Source organism: Hyperolius riggenbachi, chromosome 2 (genome assembly GCF_040937935.1).
Source record: "Hyperolius riggenbachi isolate aHypRig1 chromosome 2, aHypRig1.pri, whole genome shotgun sequence".
NCBI classification, from domain to species: Eukaryota; Metazoa; Chordata; class Amphibia; order Anura; family Hyperoliidae; genus Hyperolius; species Hyperolius riggenbachi.
This window is the reverse complement of record NC_090647.1, coordinates 293,745,428-293,755,781: the sequence shown is the minus strand read 5'-3', so window position 1 is coordinate 293,755,781 and position 10,354 is coordinate 293,745,428.

Genomic DNA, 10,354 nt, shown 5'->3' with positions numbered 1-10,354 from the left:
CGTCAGATTGGCAGCAGATAGATAAGAAATGCATCTGATGATCTATCTGATGCGTTTTTAGAACATTTTTTACCAGGATAGAATTCCAATAGATTTCAGTTTGAAATCTATTGAAATTCGATCTGATGGCATTTTTTTGCCATCAGATTTCCATTAAGGCCAATGCAAACTGATAAGCAATCTCTTCAGATCGACCTAAATTTTCCACCCTGCAAGTTCGATGGAAATCCATCGAAATCGGCCATCGATCGGTCGATTGGCCAACCGATTTGCAAACGATCGATCGATCGATCGATTGGGATCGATCGGTCGGCCAGAAAATCGGCTGAGTGTATGGGCTGCTTAATTGTGTAATAGTGACAAGCAGAAAACATGTCTGCTCCCATTGTATCACAGGAAAAAATATTAATATACTGTTGAAGCGGTTTGAAGATTTGCTGTGTAAACTATCTAAACTTTAGATAAGATATATAGACAAGTCACTTGTTATATTTAGTTTTTCATCTCGGATCCGCTTTAAGAGGCTAATGTTCTGGAGTGGGTTCTCTAATACTGTAGGTGTGGCCACTTGTATATGTGCACACATGACTAATGCCTAGTACACCCCATACAATTTTCTGTTAGATTTTTCTGTTTAGATTTTCTATTTTCTGTAGAGACTGGTCATTATCTCTGGTGCATTGTCTTCTGGCTATCTCCTGCTAACAATGCCTAAATTGCTAGGCAGATAGAGGGTTAAATAGATAATTTTCAACATGTTGTAAATTATCTATCTGGCAGGTAAATTTTACAGAAAATCTTACAGAAAATTGTATGGTGTGTACCTAGCATAAGGATGATAGAGGTAGAGACAAAGGCATCGATTCACTATGATCCTGCTAGAGATAAAGCAAGAGAAAACTTAGCACCACACATTGATCTTGTCTTATTAAAGGGAACCTAAACTGAGATGGATATGGATTTTTCCTTTTAAAATATCAGTTGCCTGACTCTCCTGCTGATCCTGTGTCTCTAATACTTTTAGGGCTCGTTTCCACTATCGCGAATGCGCATGCGTCCAACGCATGCGGATTCGCACATGTAATGCAAGTGGATGGGCCTGTTTCCACTGTAGCGTTGTTGAGGTGCGTTTTTTTCAGCGTTAAAAAACCGCACAAAAGAGCCAACGAATTCGCCTGCGAGTGGAATGCATGCGAATCGCCGCTAATGTATTTAATAGGGAATTCGCATGCGGCTATGGTATGCGAATTTTCATGCGAATTCGCATAGGTATCAATGTAACTTCAAACAGGCAGTGACATGGTTAAATTCGCATATACCCTCACCTATGCGAATTCGCATGCGAATTCGCGGCAAAAAACGCGAAAAAAAACGCATCCGCATGCTATTTCATCAGCGGTGGAATCCAGGCGATTCTGCACCGCAATAGTGGAAACGAGCCCTTAGCCACAGCCCCTGAACGAGCATGCAGATCAGGTGCTCTGACTGAAGTCAGACTGGATTAGCTGCATGCTGATTCAAGCACTACTGTAATGAAAGAGATCAGCAGGACTGCCAGGCAACTAGTATGGTTTAAAAGGAAACATCCATATCCCTCTCAGTTTATGTTTCCTTTAAGGTGTAGAGATAAGTTTTCACAGTAAAGGTGGCCATACACTTAAAGATTTGCAGCAGATTCGACCATCAGATAGATTTCTGGCAGATGCCTGTCAAGTCCAATCTGACAGGAATCTATCTGATGTGTGCCACACTAGGAACAGATTTCCAATAGATTTCAGAATTAAATCTATTGGAAATCGATTGAAAATTAATCTAAATGCATTATTGCACCATTAGATCCAATGCAACTCTATGGGCCAGCAGCAGATCGACCTAGATTTTCCATCCTGGCAGATCAAATTGATCCAAATTGACCGAAATCGATCGAAAATCGATCGACTTGCTGATTTGAAAGAATCGATTTCTGATCGATCGATTCTATAGAATCGATTGATGGTTGAAATTGAGCAGTGTATGGGCCCCTTAAGAGTTATCTTATCACTTCAGTCCTCAAGTTACAGTCTCTGTAGTTACATGCAGTTAATTAACAGCCTGTATTTAACTTTATAATTCTGGAGTTATTTTAAGGATTGAAGAGTTAACTTTAGAGATCTCACCTTAACTTAAAGACAGAAGAGTTAACTTTAAGCCCAATCTACACGATACGATTATTTGTGTGATTCGATTACGATTCTACTTACGATCATATTAAATCCGACATATCCGATCGGGATTCGATTAAATTCGATTGCAAAACAATGGCAAATCGAATTGAATCGAATCCCGATCGGACTTGTTGGATTTAATCGGATCGAATAGAATCGCACAAAGAATCGTATCGTGTAGATGGGGCTTTAGGTTTGCCTGAGGTAAAATGTTTCCTGAATACTACATGCCTTATCACCATGGTGGTAACTCTAGAAACGTTATTAAAGACAGGAGATAAGCTTAGTGAATTGAGGCCATAATCCCGGCACCAGATGAGTTGCGAAACACACATCAATTTATTTCATCCCACCGCAAACAGATACAGGCAGAAAAATGTCAGTCCTATGCTGGGCATACACGGCTCGATTTTGCCGCTCGATCGATTCCACTCTTGATTCCACAGGCAATTCTCTTATCTTCCGCTCGTTTTTCTTATCTTTTTCCATTGTGTTCAATGCAGAATAAAGCGGGGAGATCGGACATGTTGGAAATTATCTATCGAGCCATCTAAATGGCTCAGAATCGAGCCGTGTATTCCCAGCATTAGACTGCCATTTTTCTGCCTGTTTTTGTTTGCGGGTGGATGAAATTATTTGATGTGTGTTTTGCAACTCATCTGGTGCCTGGATTTTGTCTCTACCTCTATGCTTAGATTATCTGTTTGGTCTGGAGGCACACTGAGTCACCCCTCAATAACCCCCCGGAGGTTGTCAGTTCAAAAGCATCTAGTGCCGATCTCCTTTTGAGCTCTATATATTCAATAAGTAAGGATGAGCAGGGGAACGTGAAATGCAGTTACTCCTGAGGCGAAACTGAACCTGACTGTTGGTGCACGTGAAGTATACAGGAAGAGGGGTTGATTTTCCTATGTCACCGAACTCCATCCACCCGAGACTTCCTCCTCTTTCGCTGTGAAGCAGGAAGTCTTCAGAGGATGGAGGAGGACAGTGTGGGTGATTTGTAACATCTAGTGCATGTGTATGATGGCTCTGGCACCTGATCTTTTGTCCCCGCAATGGAGCCTGGGGTACCAAGGAACAGGGATGAATTGTGGAGGGGCGCTGGATTTTCCAGCACCATGTGAGACATGTAGCTACTAGCTATGCTGGGTCATCACCAGCCATAGTCCAAGCTATGTCTCACCCGCAAATTAATCAGTCCTGCACAACACATACTAGATTCCATTGAGAATAGTTTGAACAACACATCCAAGCACTAAATGACTGAGAATGAGTGAGAAATGTGTTGTTTCTAACTCAATCAGAAGTGATTTCTTATGCCATCCAACAATTTTTGACCAATGACAGAGGGCCCAAAAATCCGGATTTGGGTGGGACAGTTCTGGATCCCGTCCCCTTGTCCCACCCCTCTTTACGAAGTCCAGTTTTTGAAAACTTATGTTGCAGCTGCTCTCTTAACTTGGTAGACACAGGCCTACTAACCACTCTGCGGGCTGCAGGAGAGTGGCAGAGCCAAGTCTGCCGCCACTGTCACTGTTGCCTGTTTTCCCGACTACCCGAAGCTCTGTACAGTGTAGTTTTCGAGCATTCAATCAGAGGCTGGATGGCTCTACAGTGTACACACAGCAGGTGGCAGCAGTGAGTATGGTTGTAGGATGCTCTGCACTTCTGCTGTTGCCCATAGATGTCGGTGGCTCTACAGTGGTGATCTGAGGTTGGAAGGAGGTCAGCCTTGTTGAGAGTGGGGGAAACACGAGAGAAGAGAGGCTGGATAAGAGAGGCTGCAGAAGAGGCAGTGAGAGTTAGATGGAAGTAGCACTAAGGGCCCACTTGGAAGCGCAAACCGCCGGCGCTTACCGCCGGCGTTTTGCGTGAGTGTTTTTTCAGGGGAAAAATCACTGAACACTGCGGCAATTTTCCCGCGATTGTGTTTAGCGCTTCTATAGGACTGAAACGCGATCACTGGCAAATCGCCTGAAAATGGCGCAGGCGACGCGTTTGCGTTTCGCGATTGTGGGCAATTTGCGGCGATTAGCGCAAATCGCCCAAGTAAGAAAGGGCCCATAGGGTTTTATTCCACTAGCGCTTTTAAAAAGAGCTAGCGTTTGAGTGTTTTTGCCGAAATCGCGGCAAAACACTTTTGTGTGAAGGGGCCCTAACTATACATTACCACCCACTGCAGCTAAGCAATCACTGTAATTATGCACCAACTGCAACCTGGCATCTACTACTTGTTGCCCACTATCTTCCACTTGTTAACACTATGTCTCACTACTTGTCACCCACTGCCAGCCTATCAATACCCACCTGCTGATAGAATCTACTGATTCCTATTACCCATCATTAGAGTCTAACTTTCATTACAGATCACTATCCACCCACCACAAGATTCTGAATATCACTATCTGCCTGCCACTAACGAATCTAACAACTTGCTACTAAAATCTACCAAAATCCACTCTCTCGTTCTGAGAAGGATAATGCCTTTTATGTAGGATTTGAGCCTTTGACCTGGGTTCGAAACCTGACTCAAGCCAGTACATAAAACTGTAAGTAGTCTTTAAAGTTTACCAGAGATCACATTATCTAAAGAATCGATACTTATCCAAGGCTTCCTCCAGCCCCATAAACACATGTGAGTCCCACGCCATCCTCCTACAGTTTGCTGTTCAGCCGCGATCAGCCCCTGTAACAGGCTCAATCGGGTCCAGTCTGGGTCTTCTGCGCATGCGCAGACCTCCCATGCATGCACAGTAGCCCCAGACTGCGAATGAATAAGTTACCGGGGCTGATCGCGGCTGAATGGCAGACTGTAGGAGGACGGCATGGGACTTGCATGTGTTTATGGGGCTTAAGGAAGCCTCAGGTCAGTATTGATTCTTTAGATAGTGTAATCTCTGGTTTCCTTTAAAGAGAAACTCCAACCAAGAATTGAACTTTATCCCAATCAGTAGCTGATACACCCTTTTACATGAGAAATAGAATGATTTTCACAAACAGACCATCAGGGGGCGCTGTGTGACTAATTTTGTGCTGAAACCCCTCCCACAAGAGGCTCTGAATACCGCGGTACTCTGGGCAAACTGCCACAATGTAACAATGTTCACAGACAGGAAATGGCTGTTTAAAGCTGTCTGTAACAGCCAGAGCAGCTAGAAACAGCTACATAACTTGCCCACAGTAACAATGTCACCATGTAATACATGTCAGAATGTGAGTCTGGGAGAGGAAAGATTTTGCAATGAGCAAACACTGACTAAATCATTTATATATAATTATGGTAAAAAATGAAGCACTTTTTTTACTACATTATTTTCACTGGAGTTCCTCTTTAAGCGAGGCTACCTAATGATCCTGGTCACCCGTGGAGCATGCCCTAAATGGCTGCAGCCTTGAAGTGCTTTGAGTCTGCCAGAAGAAAAGCGTGATATAAATGTTGTCTTGTCTGTTTTGGAACCGAATCCCTCTTTCAGGACTGATGCACAGATCTCTATAGGTATAAGTTTCGCTCTATTATAAAGTGCTTATGTGACTGATAGCTCAGTCTCATCAGAGACAGATACATGATAATTTAGCAGATCCCCGATCTGAAACCCAGTGGATTCAATCATCCATCTGCAACCCAGTGGATTCAATCATCAAGTACATGCCCAATCGACAAAGCAACCAATTTTGGCCCCAAAATTGGTCGCATAGTCGATCGCACATGTTGCAAGATGTTGCCTGATCGGGTGCGCGGCGGGAACGGCATGCAATTTTGCGACGATCGCAACAAAACCCCCGTCGCTGTGCTTTGTGCATGTAATACATTACCTTTCCAATGCCTCCGCTTGTCCCTGCAGGCTCCGGGTGTCTTGTGCTGTGCATACACACGCGCCCCATGTGGTTTCCAAGTAAGGGGCGCGCATATGACGTCCGACGTCATACATATGGCCACATTACTAGGCAACCACATGGCGTGTGTGTATGGCGAGTGGAGTGCGCTCGGAGCCTGCAGGGACTAGCGGAGGCAGCAGAAAGGTAATGTATACATAGCACCTGAGCACCGGGGGACATTTTCATTAGAGGGGACAGCGGTCGATTCCCAAGAGATTTCATGCTAAAATTAATTGGGAAGTGCCCTGCAGTGTAAGGGCGGCTGACTGATCTCTCTGTTATCAGATTTGATTAGAGAGAGATTTGTCTCTTGGTCAAATCTGCCCATACATCGCTAGATGTATGGCTACCTTAACACAATGGTGTACATTTTAGTATGTTTGGCTACCTCACTCTAGTTTGTCATTATATTTACATACAAAATAGCAAAGACCCATATAAACAATGCATTCTAGATTAAGGGGCCCATACACTTACCGATTTTCCCGCTAATATACAGCCGATTAGATCACTGAGATTTTGCTCGATCGCCGGCGGGTCGGGAGTGCGTCGATAGCGTTGTTTGAATGCCCGACGACCAACGCAATACAGCGGCAATACATTACCTGCTCCAGCCGGCGCGAGTCCCCGCTCTCTCTTCTCTGCTGAAATCCAGGTTCTGGCTGGCTACTTCCTGTCCCGGCAGGAAGTTTAAACAGTAGAGCGCCCTCTACTGTTTAAACTTCTCTGGACAGGAAGCAGCTAGCCGATCCGAAACCCGGAGCCGATCGCGGAGAATAAGACAGCGGTGACAGGGGATACGCGGCAGCCGGATCAGGTAATGTATAGCAGGCGGGGGGCAGCAGCAGCTTCACAGATTGTAATCGGTTTCATGCTGAAATCGATTACAATCTGTTTGCAGTAAAGGCAGCCATACGATCCCTCTCTGATCAGATTCGAGAGAGGGATCTATCTGTTGGTCTATCTGATGGCAAATCGACCAGTGTATGGCCTCCTTTACATAAGTTGTCACAAGATCAATACGTATCTTCTTTAACAGATAGCAAACATTTAACAGACTTGATCAACAATAGTGAATTACACTGGGGTGCTTTTCACAATGCACACTTGTTCTGTGAAGGACAAGAAATTACTATTGTCTCTTAAGGTGAAACATTTGTTCTTTAATTATATAGCAGGTAATATAAATAATAGAAAAAGACTGGTCCCTAATGAATCAATATTAAATAATAAAAATAATGTCTATTATTCACAGTGACTCTAAACTTTATTTCACTCATCTAAATTAATGTATAGCTTATTTTGTCTTTTACTTATAAATTATTCATGGTATTAATGACTAAAGACTAATACATTGCTCATAGTATTGAATTTATGTTGAACCTCCTACTACATGGAGGTGGTAAAATTGAAAGTCTGTACCAGGCTTAACCATCTCTGCCGCCCGGACGTGAAGCTCACGTCCGGGCTGCTGCTCTGCTGCGGTGGCGCGTTCCCGCACGCGATCGCTGGAGCGCCCCTGTGCTGTCCCCCGGTAGCCCTGGGATCAGTGAACAGGAACATGGTTCACGATCACCGATCCGTGTCCCCAGCAGAAAAACCGAAGCGCTCTTACAAGAGGCTTTAGTCTTTCTGAACGTAAAATCTTCCACGTTCCCCTTGTGCTTCCGGTTAGCGAGAAGAACAAGGAGGGGAAAAAACTCAAGGTGGCCATCTTGTGGCCAAATAGTAAAACTACATCTACATATTTTTTACATTACAATTTACACATATAATAAAATTAAAAATTAACTGTTTATTTCCCACACCAAAATATTACCCAAATAAAGTTTTTAATGGAAAAAAAAATTACAATAAAAAAAAAGACATAAATAGTTACCTAAGGGTCTAAACTTTTTAAATATGTATTTAAAGGGGGTATACTATGAACATTTTTTAAATTATAAGCTTGTAAATAGTGATGGACGCAAAACGGAAAAAAATGCACCTTTACTTCCATATAAAATATTGGCGCCATACATTGTGATAGGGACAAAATGTAAATGGTGTCATAACCGAGAGAAACGGGTAAATAAATACATAGGTTTTAATTATGGTTGCGTGGATTATTTTAAAGCTACTATGGCCGAAAACTGAGAAATAATAATTTTTTTCCAATTTTTTTCTTATTAATCCTGTTAAAATGCATTTATAAAAAAATAATTCTTAGCAAAATGTACCACCCAAAGAAAGCCTAATTAGTGGCGGAAAAAACAAGATATAGATCAATAAATTGCGATAAGTAGTGATAAAATTATTAGCGAATGAATGGGAGGTGAAAATTGCTCTGATGCATAAGGTGAAAAATCCCCGCGGGCTAAAAATGGTTAATGCCAGGTACATACAATAAGATTTTCTAGCAGATTTCCTGCCAGATCGATTATTTCCAACATGTCTGATCTTATTTATAATTCACTTCTATGGAAAATCCATTGGAAATCAGATTGGACGTGTTGGAAATAATTGATCTGGCAGGAAATCTACATGAATATTTCATCATGTGTACTAGGCATTTCAGGGTGTGTCGATAGCGTGGCTGAAGTTGTGTTCAGGGAGGTGTCCCTCTATCATATCTCAGAAAGTTGGGGGGTATGACCAATGGGCGTAAATGATGCATTGTGTGCAGAAGCCCTGAAGATGTGCTTGGGCAGTTAGAACTGGTTTACAATGGTGTAAGCAAATACGTAAGAGATAAAAAAGAGAGATGCCTATAAAACACACCCTTACCCATAACCCTTGCATACCATGGGAATTCATGAACTAAGTTTGCTTCACAATGCATAACATCTAGTCCATTCTAACATCTCTAGTTTTCTTTCATATTAACATATTAAAATTATATCATTATAAGGGATGGAGATAAACACGTTTAGTAGTAAATTTCATAACATATTTTTTCATGGACCTGTACATTAGTACTAAAAGATAGACAAATGAGAAAGAAAGAGAAATAAACAAAAGGATTCCTCCACAAACAGAGAGAGACATGCAAAAACTGCGCCAGGATATTTGGGCGCAGGGTGAAGTTGAAAAACTTCACCATGCTCCTGCAAAAGTCCAGGCCGGTGTTAATTACTATTCCCTCTCCAGGAAGCCAAGGACTCAGGGGGTAAGATAAAATTCAGCCGCCAGCTATATCCGAAGTAAGCTGGTTTTTAAAGGACAACTGTAGCAAGAGGGCTACAGAGGCTGTAGTATTTATTGCCTTTTAAACAATACCAGTTGCCTGGCAGCCTACCCGATCTATTTGGCAGCAGTAGTGTCTGAATAGAACCAGAAACAAGCATGCAGCTAATCTGACAATGATGTCAGAAACACCTGATCCTTTTTTTTTTTGTTTTTGTTTGAACAAGCCTGCCTGAGCTGCGGTATGCTTGATTCAGGGTCTAGGGCTTAAAATATTAGAAGCAGAAGATTGGCAGGATAACCAGGCAATTGGTATTGCTTAACCACTTTGTCCTCCTTGACGACATGCGCTCTCCCGCATTTTTTGCGAGCGTGCACGCGTGCTCCCGGCCGTGGATTTGTTAGCCCAGGAATCAATGAATCGGGCTATGGTGCCCGATCACTGATTCCTCTCCCCCGCAGAAAAAGCGACAGCTTCTCTCGGAGGCTTAGCTTTTTCTGACTCCTATGTCCCTCTAAGCGTACATTGTACGCTTAGAGTGACGTCATGTAAACAAACTCAAGGTTGTCATCTTGTGGCCAAAAAGTAAAACTACATCTAAAAGTAAAAAAAAATTAAAATGCACATATATTTCCCCAAATAAAACACTATTTACATCCCACCCTCCCAAAAATACCCACATAAAATGTTTAATAAAAAAAAAAAAATTCTAATAAAAAAAACCCACAAATATTTACCTAAGGGTTTAAACGTTTTAAATATATATGTAAAGATGAAATATTTCTATATATTTTTTTTTTTTATATAAGCTTGTAAATAGTAATTAATGCAAAACGGAAAAAATTATCTTTTATTTCCAAATAAAATATTGTCACCATACATTGTGATGGGGACATAATTTAAACAGTGAAATAACCGGGACAAATGGGCAAATACAATACGTGGGTTTTAATTATGGAGGCATGTATTATTTTAAAACTATAATGGCCGAAAACTGAGAAATAATATTTTTTTTCCGTTTTTTCTTATTCTTACTGTTAAAATGCATTTACAGTAAGGTAGCTCTTAGCAAAATGTACCACCCAAAGAAAGCCTAATTGGTGGC